This window comes from Protopterus annectens, chromosome 8.part0, assembly GCF_019279795.1.
Source record: "Protopterus annectens isolate FY-2018-M chromosome 8.part0, PAN1.0, whole genome shotgun sequence".
Taxonomy (NCBI): domain Eukaryota; kingdom Metazoa; phylum Chordata; order Ceratodontiformes; family Protopteridae; genus Protopterus; species Protopterus annectens.
Window position 1 is genome coordinate 14,670,526 of NC_056741.1, and position 19,308 is coordinate 14,689,833.

The following is a 19,308-nucleotide window of genomic DNA, read 5'->3' on the forward strand; positions in this document are numbered from 1 at the left end:
CAGCTGTGTTTTATGACATGAGAAGAGAATAGACAAGCTCCATAGCAACCAGAATTTCCTCTGGGTTGGGAGGGTAGCCTAATGGTTAAGGTGTTTGCCTTACAAACACAAGGTACAGGGTTTGAGTCTCACAAGGGATAATTGGCTAGGCTTAAAATGGCTCGCAAGGGCAGTTAGCCTAGTACTAATCTATGAACCTATGAACATATATATATATATATATATATATATATATATATATACACACACACACACACACACACACACTTCGTTGTGTAGGGTAAATCTGTACTGTCTCACCCCTAATGTATATTCTTACTCAGAATTTGTCATTGCCATACAAGAAAGGACATGGCATTTCTTAAAGTTTTCCAAAAGTGCAGCACAGAATGCAGTTGTAATGAATTACTCATGTCGCATTCATGAAATTTCTACACATGCATTTACTTCCACATCATACATACATCGCATTAACATTACACTTCTCAGCTATTCAGAATGTCAAGGAATGTCCAGATGTTTGCCTCACGTGTTGGCCTGTTCCTCCTAAAATTTGTAACTTTGTGGCAAATCTTTGAGGACTGCAGTCACTGCATAATGACAGACATTTGGGTTTCAGACTTTGTATCCTTCTGAAAATATGTGCTACTACAAAACCTGTTATTCTAGCAACTTTCTAAGTTTATAAGAGCAATATTTAAAATCTGTGCCTGATTTGGGGCCTTTATATTTAACCTTGTCCAGAGGTCTTGGCTAAAAGCTTGAGAGGTATGTCTGCAGTACTAATTGAAACTTATTCATGCTCGACCAACACCACATGGGCCTGACAATGATGTGCTGTCACATGCAACATTGTCAGCAGTATTGGAGTTGTATTATTAAATCATTATAGTATGAATCCCCATCCTGAGGATCATAGGATCACAGGACATGTAAAGCAAGTCAGACCAGAGGCCATGTGCATCTTGCCAATATCCACCAAGGATATGCTAGGAAGGTGATGCCTGTGAGTCTTGGTGGAAATTTAAGGGCACCCATTTAACCGTCCAAGCTACGTTTGAAGATTGACAGGGAATCACAATGCTTGACATGGTGGGTAGTTTATTCCAGAACAGGAGGAGGTGCTGGGTGATGAACCTGTCTCTGCATGTAGTTTTATTTATTTCTTGATGAAGGTTTAGACCTCTGATTCTGTTGCTGACAGCAACATTTGACTAGTTTAAGTAAAAGGAGGTGAAGAATAACTGACCTCTAAAGGTGAGGTAAGCTAAGTACAGGTCTTCTCTCAAGAGCCTGTATGACACTGAGTACAAGGAAAGGTGAGGTAAGCTAAGCACAGGTCTTATCTCAAGAGCCTGTATGACACTGAGTACAAGGATAAGGACTCCATTCTCTTCCACTCGCTAAGGTTTTTGAGACCAGAAATCCTTTTTGTTAGCAACTTTTATGTTTTTTTTTAAGTTTTTTTAACATGCCTAGCAAGATATATGAAAAAGGGTGCAATTTATTCAATAATAGGTCTAATTAGTGCAGAATACAAAGTGACAATGTCTTCCTTAGTTTTAGAAGAGATGCCTTAGGCAATTATTTGCAAAATGTTGAAGGATTTTCTTACTATGGTTGCACGTGATTAGCTGTCAACCTATATGCCCAGATCCCTGATAACTGATTTGTATGGTAAAGGGGTGTTTTCAATGCAAAGTGTTTCTGATTACCAAAAGCGATGATGTTGCATTTCTTGGTGTTTAGTTTGAGGCATTTTTCTGTTCACCAGGAATTGACTAGTTAGTTCATTTTGGAAGGGTATAGTATCCAAAGGAGGTTTAACAACTGCACCCAACTTACAGTCATTGGCAAACTTTGTTAACCACAAATCCAATGTTTCTTCTGTCCATTCTTCAGTGGATAGGTTAACAGATCCATCTCATATCCAACTCTGGACACTTTTCAGACTTCAGAGCCTAAGTACAGGCTCCTCCCCTTACCTGTAACTCCCCTTTTAATAACAAATTACCTCAGATCTTATTTGATTCTCATTTGTTTCAGACGCAGGTCTTCAGACTCAGTACTTTGGGTGCAGCTAAGTGCATTTTGATATTGTATCTTTCCCCTTTGGGAACCATTTACAATTTATCTTTTTTTAGCTTTATATAATTTCCCCTTTTTATTGCCTAAAAAATATCTAAAATTATATATGCAGTAATTTTGCTCTACCTTGTTTTCTTGTTCTTCCTTAGTTCTAATATCTAGCCTCTTATAGTTGGAATAATTGGTGATATTTGGTGATCACTGTTATTTTTTTAGTGTTGCTGGCTTTTTGGCCGTTGTGTCATTTCTTTTTATGTTAGTTGTAGGTGTCATGGTGGAGAAACCCTGGAGTTTCTGAAAGTGTGTAAGTGTGTGGACATAACATCCCAAAACAGTATGTCCACACCAAATGTGTACATTGCTTGGGACCTTCTTACTTAGCAGAGTACTGTTCGATTTCTTCTTCTTTTGGAGCAAGGTCCTCAACAGAATTGCAGAACAACTTGGTGCACAAGGAGCTTCTTCCTGCCACAGTGAGAGAAGGTCCCCTTTCTCATTCCTCATCTTATCCTTTATCTTCTGCCAGGAAATTGCTGGATTAGTGCAAAGTGGACAAAGGTGATGACAAACATAAAGAGAAATAACTGCCCAAGGAAAAATACAAGGAATCCTGTAAGTGGTTTCTTGAGTGTTTGGATTACTTCAGCCTAGTGCCAAAGCTTTACAAACCATTTGCTCTTGTTGTTTCTGTGGAGCTGAGAACCTTCAGATCTTCCATTCCTCCATTCCAGGAATTTTGGTCCTTACCAGAGTTGGTATCCCTTTTTACAGGAGATGTCCTTTTATAGGGTCTCCCATCCATCCACTATGGTGTCATACTTGAAGTCTGTGCAGTCTTCCAGGAGCCTGTCAGAAGTGCATCTGGACAGAATGATGAGGAAGTTCCCCAGGACCCAGATCCAGTTGGAGATCATCTCGGGTATGACCCCTGTTGGAGGATCAGGGCTTGTTCCTTCTTCCCTTATGATTGTAGTTCCTCCCCCGATCTGATTCTTGGACTTAGGGAATTTGGGTCCTAGCCATTCTCAGGATTTGCCTACATTGGATCGAAAGGTTTGGATCTTGTCAATGCCAATGGTGTTTCTGACTTAGCTGAGTCCAAATGCTTTGGAGCTTCAGTGGGTCTCGGAGCTAGACCATCCCTTTCCCTTAGAACTTCTACATAAGATAGCTCAGCAACAGCTTTGGCTGCAGAGCTGAGTCATATGAGTTCTCAAAGTCGACCCCTGTTGGGACACCTGGATCCTACAGGGTTGACCTTGGGGCCTGTTTTGGCTTTGTCTATTGAGTTCTTTTAGAGGGTGTTTTCTCATTTTAGAGAGCAGACTTCCCTTCCCTGCTTAAGATCTAACCTTATCAAAATGGTGCTCTTCTGGTCCTTGCCTGTTATGTTCCATCTGCTTATGACAGCCAGCCTCTTAAAGTCTTAAGGCATTCCACAGTGTGAATTCTGTGTAGTGTTTGGTGTCTTCTCCAGATTACCCCTCTTGAGAGAGTTAACAGAAGGCTTCATGCAAGAGGGGGCATTTGGAATCCCCAAAGTAGTCTCTAATAGAGGATACTGATTTTGATGAAGGGGAGGGGTCCTCACGATCCCCAATTGAGGATGTCTTTGGTGATATTCTTGATCTCCTTTTGCAAAAAGGAGGGTGATCCCATGATGGCCCCTTCCAAGAAAAATCAGTATTCCTTGAGGCTTTTGGGGCTCGCCTGTCTACCTCTTGGGCTGCCCTACCCACTAATAAATAAGTGGATCTGGGCTTGAAGTGGAATGGAAGGAATGGGACATAGTAGAACCCATCCTTAGGAAGCCCAACAGAATTTTAGTGTCCCCCAAAGAGTTTCCTTTTTGGAGCAACGGTCCTGTGGTGGATTCCATTGTGGTGTTGGCCACCAAGAAGAAACTCGCTGAAGAAAGTTCCACTGTCCCTCTCCTTAACAGGGAGTCAAGAGTGGTGGAGATGGGTTTGGTAAGTGAGTTTATGCCTCAGTGACCTTTGCTGTCAGGGAGCTGAATTATCTAGATTGTGTAACACATTTTCAGTGGGATTTGACTAAGGAGTTAACAAAATTCTTCTCAGGGTCATTATCTGTGGTGTAGGAGAAAATTGTTGACACACAGGTGACCACTCGTCACTCCCTGTCGAATGTGTCATTGCGCATTATTTCAACCTCAGCTAATGGCACGTTGAGAGCAGCAGGCACCAGAATAGCTCTCAGACTGTATGTGTTTGTGCAACTTTGTAGAACACTGCAAAATGTCCTTTATTAATTCTCTGTATGATGAGGCCACCCTGTTTGGACCCAAAGTTAAAGAAATGCTGTCCAAAAAGGATCAAGAGGGTGAAAACTTATCTGCTATGGGAATATATTTTTCTACCCCCCTCCATGGGCCTTCTCAAGAAACCAGAAGTGTGGGATGAAAAGTACAGTTTTGTACACTTGCCATATATGTAGATTTTTGAGTGTATTCACAGTTGCAGTCATTACATTTGGGTAATCTGCTGGCAGGTTGCCCTCAGTCGGCCTGAATTCCAAAGTCTTGGGTCCTGCATCAGTTGCTGTCTCCTCTTCCATGACGTCAGGTCGTCAGGGGTATTAAACAAGCAGCTGGCACCATTTTCTCTAGTTTTTCTTGCCCCATATGTCAGGTGCCCCCAAAAAGGTAGCAAAAATATATATGTATAAAAACTATATATACATGCATCAGTATAAACTTTACCTTCATCTACAAGCAAATACACCACATAGGCTGTAGAAGATAGAGAAGGAAAGATAAACTCCAGAATGAAAGGGGGATGGCGGGCGGGTAACCTGTGAATACACTCGAACATCTACATTTATGGTAAGTGTACACAACTGTACTATATTCTTCGTGTTTCACTGTTGCAGTGATTACATTTGGGTAGAATCCCAAAGCTATGGTTGGGAGGCTGGAGGTAAACAACATTAGGTGCGGCTATAAGGCCCTGCAGAACTGCAGTGGCAAATCCTGCCCTGGACTTAGAGTAGAGAGGCAAATTATAATGCTTTGTAAAGGTATGAACAGAACTCCAAGTAGCAGCCTCTAGAATGTCTTTGGTTGGTACTCCTCTGAGAAAGGCTGCTGAAGTAGCTGCAGCTCTGGTGGAATGAGACCTAATGCCCTTGGGCACAGGTTTACCATGGTGTAAGTAGCAGAAACGAATGCAGTAGCTTATCCACTTTGAAATAGTCTGCTTTGAAATAGCCTTTCCTTCTGATCCTGCAACATATGTCACTAGTAATTGCTCAGGTTTTCTTAGAGATTTAGTCCTCTACAAGTAGAATCTTAGCTGTCTGTGTACATCCAAGGAATGCAGAATTCTCTCCCCCTTGTTCTGCGGATTTGGATAAAAGGTAGGCAGTTGAATAGTTTGGTTAAGAGCCACACTGGGAACCACCTTAGGCATAAATGTTGGATTTGTTCTCAGAGACACCCTGTCTGGGTAAAGTATGATAAAAGCCTCCACAGCCATGAGGGCCTGTAGCTCTGAGACTCTTCTTGCTAAAGTAATTGCTAGTAGCAGAGCTGTTTTCCATGATAAGAACTTTATATCAGCAGTAGCAGCTGGTTCAGATGGAGGCAGAGTGAGCTTTTCCAACACATAACTGAGGTCCCATGCAGGTATTGGTGATCTTCAAGGAGGCCTTACATTTTTGGCTCCTCTAAGATACTGCTTTAGTAAAGGATGAGAAAAGATTGGTGGCTCTATATTGTTGTTGTTGTTGTTGCTGTTGTGTCTTTTGGCTTTTCCTGGTTAAGGGTCGCCACAGCGGAACTCCGGTCTGCTAATGATTGGCAGTAGATTTTTACGTGCCGAGTTGCCAGCCCTGACGCACAACCTTCATCGAAGGTACGCCCATTCATGCATGTCTCCACACAGAAGACACTCTAGCTGAGAATCGAACAGGACAACATCTTACTGTGAGGCGACAACGCTACCGCAGCTGAAATGGCAGAGGCATGGATTTTAATTGATGAGAAAGATAGGCCTTTGTCAAGCATCTCAGTCAAGTATTGTAATATCTGAGGAATATTTGGTTCTGCTGTATCAGTTCCTTGTGCTTGATTCCAAGCACAGAATCTCTTCCATTTATCAGCGTAAGATTTTCCAGTACTAGGCCTCACGAACTGAAATGGCAGAGGCATGGATTTTAATTGATGAGAAAGATAGGCCTTTGTCAAGCATCTCAGTCAAGTATTGTAATATCTGAGGAATATTTGATTCTGCTGTATCAGTTCCTTGTGCTTGATTCCAAACACAGAATCTCTTCCATTTATCAGTGTAAGATTTTCCAGTACTAGGCCTTCTGGCTTCCAAAATGACATCCATCACAGCTTTACTGAGAGGTGTTGTTTGTATAACTACATGATCAGCCATGCTGCCAGGTTCAGTGTCTGCAGTTGATTGTGGAGGATCTGATTGTTTTGCTGGGACAGTAGTTGAGGTCTTTGAGGTAAGGTCCAAGCTGGGTATTGAGACAAGTTCCTTAGGATTGGGTACCAGTCTGGGGCAATTAGTATCATCTTTGGTTTCTCTTGTCTGACTTTTAGGAGGACCTTGGGAAGAAGAGGCAGAGGAGGAAAGGCGTAAACTGAAGGATAGGGCGTCCACTTTCCATGCTTGTCTGTGATAAGTCCTTTGTGCAGAATCTTTTCAATTGATAATTTTGAGGAGAGGCAAATAGATCTATGTCTGGGCTCCCCCATTTCTTTGTTATCATGCTGAAGACTTGTGGATCTAGTTTCCACTCATGAGGATCTATAAGGTTTCTGCTTAAATCATCTGCCAGAGTATTTTGTTGTCCTGGCAGGAATTGAGCTTGTAGATGTAATTGGTAAGTCAAAGCTGTGTCCCACAGTGCCATGGCTAATCTGCAAAGGGGGTATGAGTGCGTGCCCCCCTGCTTGTTTATATACCACATGACCGTGGTGTTGTCCATCTTTATCAGTAGTTGTCCTGGATGAAGTAAGTCCTTGAAGGCTGTCAGGGCATTTTGAACAGCTAGCATCTCTTTCTGGTTGATATGTAGATGCATTTGTTTTGGGGTCCATATGCCCTGAGTGCATCTTCCCGCCATGTGGGCCACCCAGGCATAATCTGATGCGTCTGTTGTTAAGGTTTGGCTGGCAGGGGGTAGAGTGAAGGCCCGTCTCATATTTTGGTGACATGCCTTTGCCCACCATAGAAACTCATGTTGTAGGCAGGGAATGAGAGGAATCATTGTTTCCAGACTGTGACAATGTTGACTCCATAAACTTTTTAGGTACCATTGAAGTTGCCTCATATGCAGTCTTGCATATGGAATCAGTAGGATGCAGGATGCCATGAAGCCCAAAGCCTGCAGAATTTGTCTTGCAGATAACTGGGTTTTTGTTGCCATCAGTTTGAAGTAAGTAGTCAGTTGCCTTTGCTTGTCTGGTGTGAGGTAAGCCATCTGGGCAGTTGTATTTAAGTTTGCACCCAGGAATGTTATCTTTTGAGAGGGTACCAGTTGTGATTTCTTTCTGTTTATTGTGTACCCTAGGCATGTTAGAAGCCTTTTCACAAATGCCAGGTGTTGACAAAGAATGTCCTTGTTCTATGCTTGAATGAGACAGTCATCCAAGTAAGGATATATTTATATACTTCTTTGTCTGCATAATGCAGTTACTGGTGCCAGGCACTTTGTAAAGACCCTGGGTGCAGTAGATAAGCCAAAGGGCAGTGCAGAGAATTGGTATTGCATTAAGCCAGCCTTGAATCTGAGGTATCTTCTGCACGATTGCCTTATTGGGACATGCAGGTATGCCTCTTTTAGGTCTAATGTCACCAGCCAAGCATTCTTGCCCAGCATGGGCAGAAGCTGCTGCAAAGTCAGCATTTTGAATTTTGGAATGTTCAGGTATGTGTTCAGAATCGATAAATCCAGTATTGGCCGCCAGGCCTTGTCCTTTCTGGGTACCAAGAACAGTCTTGAGTAAAAACCTTGTCCTTTTTCCTGTTCTGGTACTGGCTAAATGGCCCCCATATCCATGAGGGACGTAACCTGTTTCTGTGCCTCTGCCCATTGATTTTTTTGGCAGATCTGGCCAACCGTTTGCCATTGGCAAAGTATGGAAATGGAATATGTATCCCTGTGATACTATGTTTAGCACCCACTTGTCCTGGGTTATTAACTGCCAATTTTGAGCAAAAAGTGTTAATTTTCCCCCTAAGGGTGCTGCCAAAAGATAAGTGCTTGGTGAAGGCAGAGAGAAGTCATTGGGACTGTTTTCTGTAGGTTTGCGCTTTATCTCCTCCAGATTTGGAGGTAGAAGCGCCTCATTGCTTTGACCTGTATGAATCTTGTGCCTGGTATCTGGAACTCTTAGTGCATCTGGATTTGCCCCTTTGAGCTCTGTCTGACACTGGAAAGGGCCAATTTTTTGTAGGCCAGTGTCTACTGAATCTTGGTGGCTGCACTTGTAAGAAGTCTTTTACAGTTTGCATAGACTTAGCTTTGTCTTCCATTTTCTTTAAAACCTCTTCTGCCTTAATACCAAACAGAGTATCATGCTGTAAAGGTGCATCTAGTAATTTAGCTTTAACATGATCAGGCAAATTTTGTTCCTTTAGCCAGGCATGCCACCTAATCACAGATCCAGTAACTGTGGCCCTGCAGCCCTGTGGCCCTGCAGGAGGCCTCTAAGGAATCAAAACCACATTGCAAAGTATGCTTTTCAACCTGTTTAGCTGCATGTAATAATTCCTGCAATTCTTTATTTTCTGCACATTCAGAAATCAACATAATTTTCTGTTTCAGCAATCCCATAACATGTTGTTGATACTTGAGCATATGAAACTGGCAGTTTAAGGCCCTAATTGCCAAGGTTGCAGATGTATAAACCTTTTTTCCCCATCTATCCAGTGCCCTTGAATCTCTGTCAAAGGGGGTAGGATATTTTGCTGTTGAGGCCTTAACTCCCTTTGGACCCTGTGAAATAGTTTCAGTATCAGCAGCAAGGTTTCTAAATAAAAATTTGTGTGAGCCAGGGACCCTGTAATATCTGTCAGGCTTGCTGGGAGCCGGAGGTAAGGAGTCAGGGGTCAAGCTTGACTCCGAAAACACATCATCCACAATGTCTAAAACAGGGGTATGACTAAAGGCCTGTGCTGAGGGAGAAGGAAATCCCTGAGCCTCTTTTTTGATTCTGAGAAATCTTGACTCCCAGTGAAAATGCTTCCTCAAAATATGCAAGGTTTCTCCAAATGATTAATCCTCAGGAGGTGATGCAGATGGTATAGACTCCTCTGCATCAGAATCCTCATGGGGAGGTATGGATAATTCCTGATCAGAAGAGGAATCAGAAGAAATACAAACCTGATCTGAAGATTCATAATTAGTGTCTTGCCTAGACCTCTTATCTGGAGGGGGATGGGAACCCCTGATCAAGGTAATAAGGTCTTCAGCCATTTTGATCATCTGTTTTTTTAGGCATAGAGGCCTGTGCACGTGGCTCATGCGTCAGTTTTTTAGATTTAGAAGTTGCTTTTGTCTTTGGTTTTGCAGCTGTCGTCGGTTTGATATAAAAATGTTGAGGCCTGAATACACCCTCAGAAGCCGGTGCCTGCTCAGCTGTTCCGGACCCATCCGAGGGAGATACATCCGGGGGTCCAATACTTTGAGTATCTCGAGGCATGCCGGACTCCACATGGGTGTCGGTAGGGGCCTGAGACTCGAAAGTAGCGGGTATCAGGGGCTGCGAAAGCGCCTCACTGAGTAAAGGCGAACTGGAGACTGGCTTAGGAGAAGCTTCATCGTCGGTTTTGGACCTCGACTGTCTCTCTCTGTCCTTTTCTTTGCGTTTTTTATGTACTCTGGTAGTCGGATTGCTATCCGACATTTCTGGGTAGTTAAATCTGTTTCCAAAATGCTTTGAGGCAAAAATATACCGACGCTTAATACTGTGTTGGTTAAATCTAGCACAAAACCGACAGCCAGGCACATTATGATCAGGGCCCCTAGACAAGGAATACAGTATAAATGGAAGTCCTTATGAGGTATTTGCTTCCCACAAGTAATACAATTATTAACTTTTTCTGACATCAGTATGGAGCAAGAAAAAAGTTTCTCCAACGGGGTACTTAGCTTTAGTGAAGACTTCGGTTCTGAAACTCAAACTCAAATATTTCAGGAGTCTGCCAACCGGCACTTGCGAAATGCTTCTGCTTCGGGAACTGCGTGGCAAGAAAGACTGGAGAAAATGTCGTTGGCTGCTTGTTTTATACCCCTGATGACATGACGTCATGGAAGAGGAGACAGCAACCGACGCAGGACCCAAGACTTTGGAATTCAGACCGACTGAGGGCAACCTGCCAGCAGATTACCCAAATGTAATGACTGCAACAGTGAAACAAGAAGAACATCTGGTTCTGCAATTCCCATGGTTTTTCTCCAAATGCTTCTGGTGGCAGATCCCCCCCCCCCCCCAAGGCAGAGGGAGGAAGAGTCATGGTGGATGTTGTCCCTATGGCAGAAGTGGACTGCAGAATCAAGACTTTCAGAATACTTTCTGCAACAGTCCTTTTCAGTGCTCCTAAATGGTTGCCCAAATGCCACACTCTGGAGGTAGTTGGGAGATTCCTATCTCTGTACTCCATGGCTTAGATGTCCATCACCTCAAGATTTTTGAGTGCACAGAATCATAATCAGAGGCTATACAGTTCCTTTTCTTCCTTATTTCCCATATTCAAGAAAACTTGATGATGCGCCATGCCATCCACTTAGTGGAAGGCAGCAGCGCAGGAAATAAAATAGCTGCTAGACAAACGAGTCATCCAAGAAGTCCCACCAGACCAGCACAGATCCAAGGTTTACTCATGGTTCTTTTTGATACCAAAGAAAAACGCAGACCTCAAGCCCATTCTGGACCGCACTCACTTGAACCAGTACATGAAACAGACACAATTCTGGATGGTCACAGTACAGTCCATGATACTCTTGTTGATGAAATATGATTGAGTGTGCATCCAGGACGCATATTATCACATAAAAAAGGACAGACACCCTGGAGGTGTCTTAGCTTTTGGCTGGGAGCCAGTCACTTCCAATTCAGAGCCCTGAAGATGGTCTCGCCACAGAATCTCAGGTGTTCACCAAGTGCATGGCAGCAGTTGCAGCTTATCTCAGGCTGCAGGGGTCCCAAGTGTTCTCATATATAGATGAATGGCTCATGGCCATCCCCTATAGGAATTTTCTGATTCATATTAGGGACTCCTTGTTCCATCTATGCTTACAGGTGGGTGTAACTGTCAGCATAGTCAAATAGAAGCTTCAACAGGTACAAGTGATATAATTCATTGGAGCACATCTGGACACCAAGTTACAGAAAGCCAGACTACCAGAATCAAAGATTCTCACTCTTAAGCAGCAGACAGGAGCTGTAGTCTCCTAGCAGAAGCCACCAGAAAGGCCCATTTTGGTTGTCTTGGCTTTGCGGTGGATACAATTACTTTAGTTCCTCTAGCCAGATTTTACAGGAAGGTGTTACAGTGGAACCACACATTTTAGTGGTCAATGCAATGTCAACCCATGAATTTTCCAGTGGCTCTTATGAAAATTTGCAAGATTTATATCCAGTAGTAGCTAGACTTTCCAGTTGTTTCTCAGGGCTGACCTTTTGTTCTCCCTTCAGGCCAAGCCACAGTGACCACAGGCAGTTTTCTAATGAGGTGTAGGGTAGATTTTTTTGGGAAAGGCTGTCCAAGACATGTGGTCTCCCTCAGAGGCCAGTCTTCACATCTGTATCCTGTAGATGAGAGAAGTCCTTCTAGAGTTGCAGGCCCATCAGGACTCCCTCCCTAGGGGTGTGATCTCCATCCAGAGAGACAACATGCTCCAAACCAGAAGTGTATCCCTCACTGGTAAGATCAGACCATAAACTAATCTCACTGGATATTCACATCCCGACCCCATCCCCTGCCCAGAAAACCACAGTGAAAAACTTCTCTAAAGCAAATTTCACACTCCTAAAAACTGAGGTGGAATCCTTCAAAGCCCCCGGGCCTGTGGAAAATACGGCCCAGACCGCAGAATCCTTTATAAACGCATTCTATGAACACCTTCAGGAATGCATGGATCATGCAATCCCAAATAAAACCAAGACCCAATCCTCCAAAGGCAGACGTCCTGTCTGGTGGACCCCAGCCATAAACAAACTATACAATATAAGGAGGAAGCTACCACATGATAGAGCAAAATCCCAAAAAGGGAAAGCATCTCTGATCAGTATTAGCAAAAAACTATGGGCACTCAGAAAATCGTCTAAGGCCAGCTTCGAGAGAAAAATTGCACAGGACACTAAGGATAATCACAAGGCTTTCTTTAGTTATGTTAGGAACCTGGGTGGGAATTCCCAGATATGCTCAGAATTAGTCCAAAATGACAAAAAATACACCGAACCCACAGACATTGCCAACATCCTAGCTGACAGGCTCAGCACAAACTCCCCCCCTCCCCACCAAAAGGGCAAATATCTATCCCAGCAGAGTGCTGCCCCCCTGACATCTCAGATGCTCAGGTAAGAGCCGCCCTCTCCAAAGCAAAAAACACAGCATCAATGGGACCAGACGGTGTCCCGGGCTGCATCCTACATGAACTCCAAGAAGAGCTAAACCCAAACATAAAACTACTGTTCAATCTCAGCCTTACTACAGGTTATGTACCCAAAGAGTGCACAGCAACACTGATCCCTCTCCACAAAGGTGGTGCCTCAACAGATCCTGGAAACTATTGCCCCATAAGCCTGACTAGCTTGGTCTGCAAAGCTATGGAAAGGATCATCATGGACCTCATAAATAAAGATATTGGGGACCTACAGACACTGGATCCTACCCAGTTCGGCTTTGTTAAGGGCAGATCCTGCCTCTTAAACCTGGTTGATTTCTTTGAAACAGTCACCAAGGCCATTGACGAGGGGAAGGTGGTCCACACAGCCTACCTGGACCTCATAAAAGCCTTCGATACAATACCCCACTCGGGCATTATAGATAAGCTCACCAGCTTAAATATAAACCCCTATGTCACTAGATGGGTTGCAAACTGGCTCAAGGACAGAACCCACATGGTTAGAATTGCTGGAGCCATGTCAGACTCCAAACCAGTTACAAGTGGCGTCCCACAAGGCTCAGTCCTGGGACCTCTCTTGTTCGGTATATATTTCTCGGAGGTACAGGCCAACACGGAAGGATTGTGGCTGACCAAGTTCGCAGATGACTGCAGACTAGGTGCCATAATCGACTCTCCAGTCGACACAAGCATCCTCCTAAAGGGCCTCATAGAAACAGACAACTGGTGCCAGAGCCATGGCCTTAAGCTAAATGCCAAAAAAGTGTATAGTCATCCCCTTTGGCAAAAACAAAGCGCCCACAAATTAGCACATAGGTGGTAATCCATTTAAGTACGGAAGAAGTAATTAGGGACCTGGGGACTCAAGTTGATAGCAATCTCTCATTTGACAACCACGTGGCCAAAGTGGTTAGAAAAACATTTTATATAGCCCACCTAATCATAAAGGGATTCACATCTAGGTCAGGGGAGGTCATCGTGCCTCTTTACTCATCCCTCATCAGGCCCATAATTGAGTACAATGCCCCTTTTGGGATGTACCTTACCAGACACCTGCAGCAACTGGAAAGACCCCAAAAGTACCTCACCAAGAGGATCAAAGGGCTCAAACAGATGCCATATGCTGCCCGGTTAAAGAAACTCCAGCTCTACTCAGTGGCATACCGCCTGCTCAGAGGCGATCTTTGCCTGACGTATAAAGCCATGTCCAACCTGGAATTAATGGACATGCTGCACCTCAGAAAATCCAAATCCCATCGAGCTACGCTCGAGACTTGAACCTCAGCACTGAAATAAATAGGACATGCTGGAGGGACAGATTCATAACCCAGAGGCTCCCTTCACTCTGGAATAAAATCCTAGTCCAGGTTAGGCAGAGTCCCTCATTGACTCTCTTCAAGAGGAATCTTGATGAGTGGATGGGGGATTGTAGGTTTACTCCAGGTATCACTTCTGTGTCACTGTTAGACAGAGGCACAGTATACTAACCTCGAAAAAGGGCATAGCAAAATTAATTTAAAATTTGTGGCGAAAGCCAAACACACTCTGGCTAGGCTTATAAATGCCCTAGGGCAGATAGCCTAGTATGAACCTATAAACCTATGAACATGTTGGTGGTTCGGTACATCATCAAACAGGGGGGAAGATGTTCTTGCTCATTGTATGAAGAGATCATGAGAGTGTGGTAGTGTGCAATATCCTCCCACTACTTTCTGATAGCAATGCACATACTGAGGAAGTCCAGTGTTCTAGTGGATAGGTTGAGTAAGTCGGTCCTTCTACCTCATAAGCGGTCCCTCTATACAGTAATGGTAGAGCAAATCTTCAGCTGCTGGGGCCTACCATGCTACGATCTATTTGCCTCACACGGATATCAAAGCCCTGAAGTTGCCACATGTTTTTTTTTCCAGTTCCAATGATTATTAGACAGTCCAGTCATTCATCCCAGGTAATACACATCCTGACTTCTTCACATAAAACCCTCAACCAGGAAGATTTATAAAAGTAAACGGAAAAAATTCTTGATTTGGGCTTCCAGCAGAAACATAGATCCCTTTTCTGCTCCCCTCCAAGCTATCTTAGACTTTTTTGGCTGGCCTTTTTCATAATGGTTCTAGTTATTCTACTATCAAAGTTCAGCTGGCAGCAATTTCCAGTTTTCACACTGGAGTAAACCAGTTGCCCACTGCTTCCCTTAAACTGTCTAAGGCCTTCTTAAGGGGCACTTTTCTGCTGTTTCCTCCCATTAGATATCCAGTGCTTCCTTGTGATATTACCATTCTTCTGCAGGCCTTGACTAGATTATGTTTTGATCCCACAGCCACAGTTGATTTGAAATGTCTGTCCTGCAAAACTTTGTTTCTAGTGGCAGTCACTTCTGCATGAAGAATGTCGGAACAACGCCCTTTCTTGTAAAGCCTCATGGTTGGTCTTCCACAAGGCTAGAGTAATGTTGAGAACAAATCCTGCCTTCCTCCTTAAACTGTCTTCTGACTCACCCATTATGCTAATAAATGGGAGTACATGCTACATCTTCTGGACGTGCATCATCAACTTGCATTGCATTAAGAAACCCAGAAAGACTGATCAGTTGTTTGTGTCCTTTTCCTCAGCAAATTTGGGTGGATGGGTATCCAAAGTCATTCCTTCACACTGGCTATCTGAGTGTATTTCCTATATGGATAAAGAAGAGAGATCATCCATACCTGAAATGCCTAAGGCTCATTCTACTAGGTCAGTTGCTAATTCAACTGCCTTTTTCTCCAAAGTGACAATCAATGACATTTGTGCTGCAGCCAGTTGGTGTAATGTCCATACCTTCATATGTCATTATAAATTGGATTTACAGTCCAGGTCGAGAGCTTCTTTTGGATCAGCTATCCTCTAGAATATCTTTTCATGAGATCTTCCAAGAGTTATGGTAGCTGGAGACTCCGTTCTACCTGTTAAGGAATAGATGGAAGAGACAACATCAGATATGAAAGTTATGTACTTACCATAGTGACAGATCCATGGTATATGCTTCCATCCTTGCTTAACTGCCCTTCCTCCTTCCCCCTTCCACTTGTCAGATTACATTGTTTCTGGAGAGAGTGAACTGACTTGACAGTCTGGGTATGTACTCTTCAGGTGCTGTATTTCAGGAGTTGCCTTCTTCTTCATGATATTTCTCTTGTGGGGGAAAAGGGTATTTTTTTTGCCATAGGGAATAGGGAAATTCAGTCTGAGATAATTTGCTACTAGGAAGGAAGTCATGGCTAGGGGAGGAGCCTGAGCCTTGGATCCAAAGTCTGAAAAGTGGCTGAAGTCAGATTCAGGACCTATCAGATAACCCAAAGGATGGAAGCAGCAGCATACATGTATCATTATGGTAAGCACATAACTTTCATTTTAATCTGTATGTACTCCAAATGTTACAGTAAACACATGCTTCTCTTGATTATTCTTCTAATACCTGTGTGTTCCCCCCCCCCTCCCTGTACCTATTTAAAGACCAATTTCTCCATTTCTGTGTTGTACACTAAGCTATTCTCCTTTCTAGCTCCTCAACAATTAATAGTCTTGTATTTCCTTTATACTGCTACCTGTAAACCCGGGAGTACTCTCTCCATGCCTTCTACCTTTTTTTCTCACCCTCCAGCCTGCAACTTTCACTCTGTTTTTATTTTCCTCTGTCGGTCTCTCATTCCTTTGCCTTCTATTTCACTCTTTCTGCTTTCCCCTAATATTCACTACCTCTCCATTAATTGCTCTATCTTCTAGAGATTTTATTTTTTTTTTACCACCTTAAGATCACTGTCTTATTTTCATTACATCTCTCTTTCATTTTACAGTAGTCAACTACACAGAAAAGTGACCTCACCCCCCCACCCTGAATATACCTGGCTGACATTCTAGCTACTGACCCTCAAAGTGATACAAGATTGCTATTTAGCCAAAGATGGGAGTAAAACAACAAAAATAGATAAACACCATCACAAGCTTTTTTTACGTGTCCCATGCTTCTTCCTCACCTACTATTAAAAGCTTTTGTTTTTGTGCAAATTAATCCAAGCTGTGGCCTGCACACATATTTCTTGGCTCACTAACCCTCCATCATCACCACCTTTCTTCCACCCCCACTGAGTATGCAGCTGTTTCCCTAATCTCTGTATCACTTTAGCACCTAACTCACTTCAGGAACGTGTGCTAAAGGCCAAGACTTTGCTGCTTCTGTCCTTTCTTTTCTAAACCAAGGGTTCACTTCATATATTATCAACATCTGGCTTTACTCACCTAGTTTCTCTACTCTAGTCTCAAGTAGATAACAAACTCCCATTTCAGCTTTTTTTAAGTTTTCTTCACTGGACAATATACGGTTTCCATTCTACCAAAACTATCTCATGCAGCACTGTCAACTTTTAACATATATTATTTCCTGCAAATTTAACAATACCTGTGGAGATAGTTTTTTTCTCTCAGTTTTGTGTCTGAGATTCACGGCTGCTTGCAGGCCAGTGCATCCCGCTCTGTTTGCCCTCCGCTTCACTTCAGGCTCACTCTGCTCTCCTACCCTATCCCCATTCCCACCCACCCACTCCCTCTTTTTTTGGATGTATGCCTAATGAAACCACACACCCTTCTACCTCCAGCCAATACAACACGTGCCTCAATCCCCTCCCCTTTCCCTCACCTCCACACCACACCTTTTCAACCATCCACTATGTCCCACCTTAACTCCTTGCTAGCCAATACTGTCCAACTCCACCTACTATACCTCTTGCTTAGTTCCACCTCCCTCCACTCATGCACCATCATTCACCTTCAATCACCTGCTCTCCCTCTATCCTCCTGCAACAGCTGCACCCACTCATATGCAGCCATTAGCTCACAGCTCTACAACACAACAACCTTTCTCCTCCTACCTTTCAAACATTTACCCACATATAGGACTTACCCTTCAAGTCACAGATATGTAAAACTTACCAATAAATTCAGACAACTCACTCTATACAATATAACACAAGTTAAACTCCAGGCTGACATCCACCCCAACCCAAGCCTTCTCACCCTCACCGCTCATTACCCAACCATTTCCCCACCCAGCCCTCCACCAATCTCTCCCCAACATACTACTAACCACCACCCCCTTCCCCCACTTCCAAAGACCAACAACACAGACCTAGTCTTTATAAAGTTTAGCCTCCATAGTATCATAAATAAAATTACTGAATTCCATGCACCCCTTAACTCCTACTTACCTGACATTGCAGCAATAACCGAAACCTGGCTAAAGCCCTAAATCAAAGACAAGGAAATTATTACAAATGGATATAACATAATTAGATTAGACAGACCAAACAAAAGAGGTGGTGGTATTGCTATTATGTATAAAGACACATTCAAACTGGAACTATTAAACTGTGCCCTTCCTGACCTACCTAACTCCAAAATCCAAACAACATGCCTAGTAATAAACACTAACAAATCTATTATTATCATAACCACCTACCCCCCCCCTGGCAACAACCTACCCATAATTGAGAATCTTCTCATCTGGGCATCAACTAAATTCAGCCAGGAAACCATATCCTGGGTGAATTTAATGGACTGGCATTCCTGCAACACCAACAGCCCCTCCAATTTCCTAAATCTCTTTAATTTCACCCAAACCATATCTTGTCTGACCCGGCTAGATAAACACTCTAAAAAGCAGTCCACACTAGATTGGATACTAACTAACAAACCCAGTCTAGGTTATTTAGCAGGCTGCCTTCCAGACTCCCTCAGTGACCACTTACCTACCTTCCTGTACAGAAAACGAGCTTAAACACAAAACAACACAATATATAAATTTATCATGAACCAAAAAAAAACATTTCCCCCCTCTACTTTCAGCCATTTTCTTCAGCAAAGTAACTGGTCACATCTTAGAAACCTCCCACTTCATCAGGCAGACCTTTACTTCAACAATACCTTTCTTAAAATACTCAACAATCTAGCACCCACAAGAAAAATAATAACAAACACTAGGCACATACCTTAGCTATCTAAAGATACCCTAGCACTGCTGAAGCAAAGAGACAAGACATGGTCCACTTACCATACTACCAAAAATAACACAGACCACACAACATATCAGCAGCTAAGTAACCAGACTAAGAGACAGATAAATGTTGGCAAAACATTAACAGTCTTCTCAACCCAGGCTATACCCCTACCCCCCCCACCAACTCCAAGGTTTCAGACCCAAGAGTTACACAATTTAATACCCACTTCATTAACTCAATCACATCTCTTCTTGGTAATCCAACTAATCAACCTCTCACTGTACCCCTTCCCTCTTCTGACTCCCCAATCACCTTCTCTTTCACCCCAATCCAAACAAACTACATAAAATCTCTCATTTCCAAACCCAAACCTTGCTGTCCAGCAGCTGATAAATTACCTAATGAATTCCTTAAAATTGCTGCCCCCTCAATCACCTATCCAACATCAGTCCTAATCAACTGTTCTGTCTCTGAACAATATGTACGCCATCTATGGAAAATATCCCACATCATTCCCCTACACAAAGGCTCTAAGGATCTCAATAACTACCATCCCATAGCCATATTCTCACCTCTAGCT

The 19,308-nt window shown here is 43.2% G+C and overlaps 1 protein-coding gene across 2 annotated transcripts in view; it reads right to left on the reverse strand.

The window, feature by feature from the left end:
* LOC122808609 (protein Wnt-4-like) overlaps positions 1–19,308 on the reverse strand; it is a 449,218-nt gene that overhangs the window by 180,358 nt on the left and 249,552 nt on the right. The window lies entirely within an intron of this gene.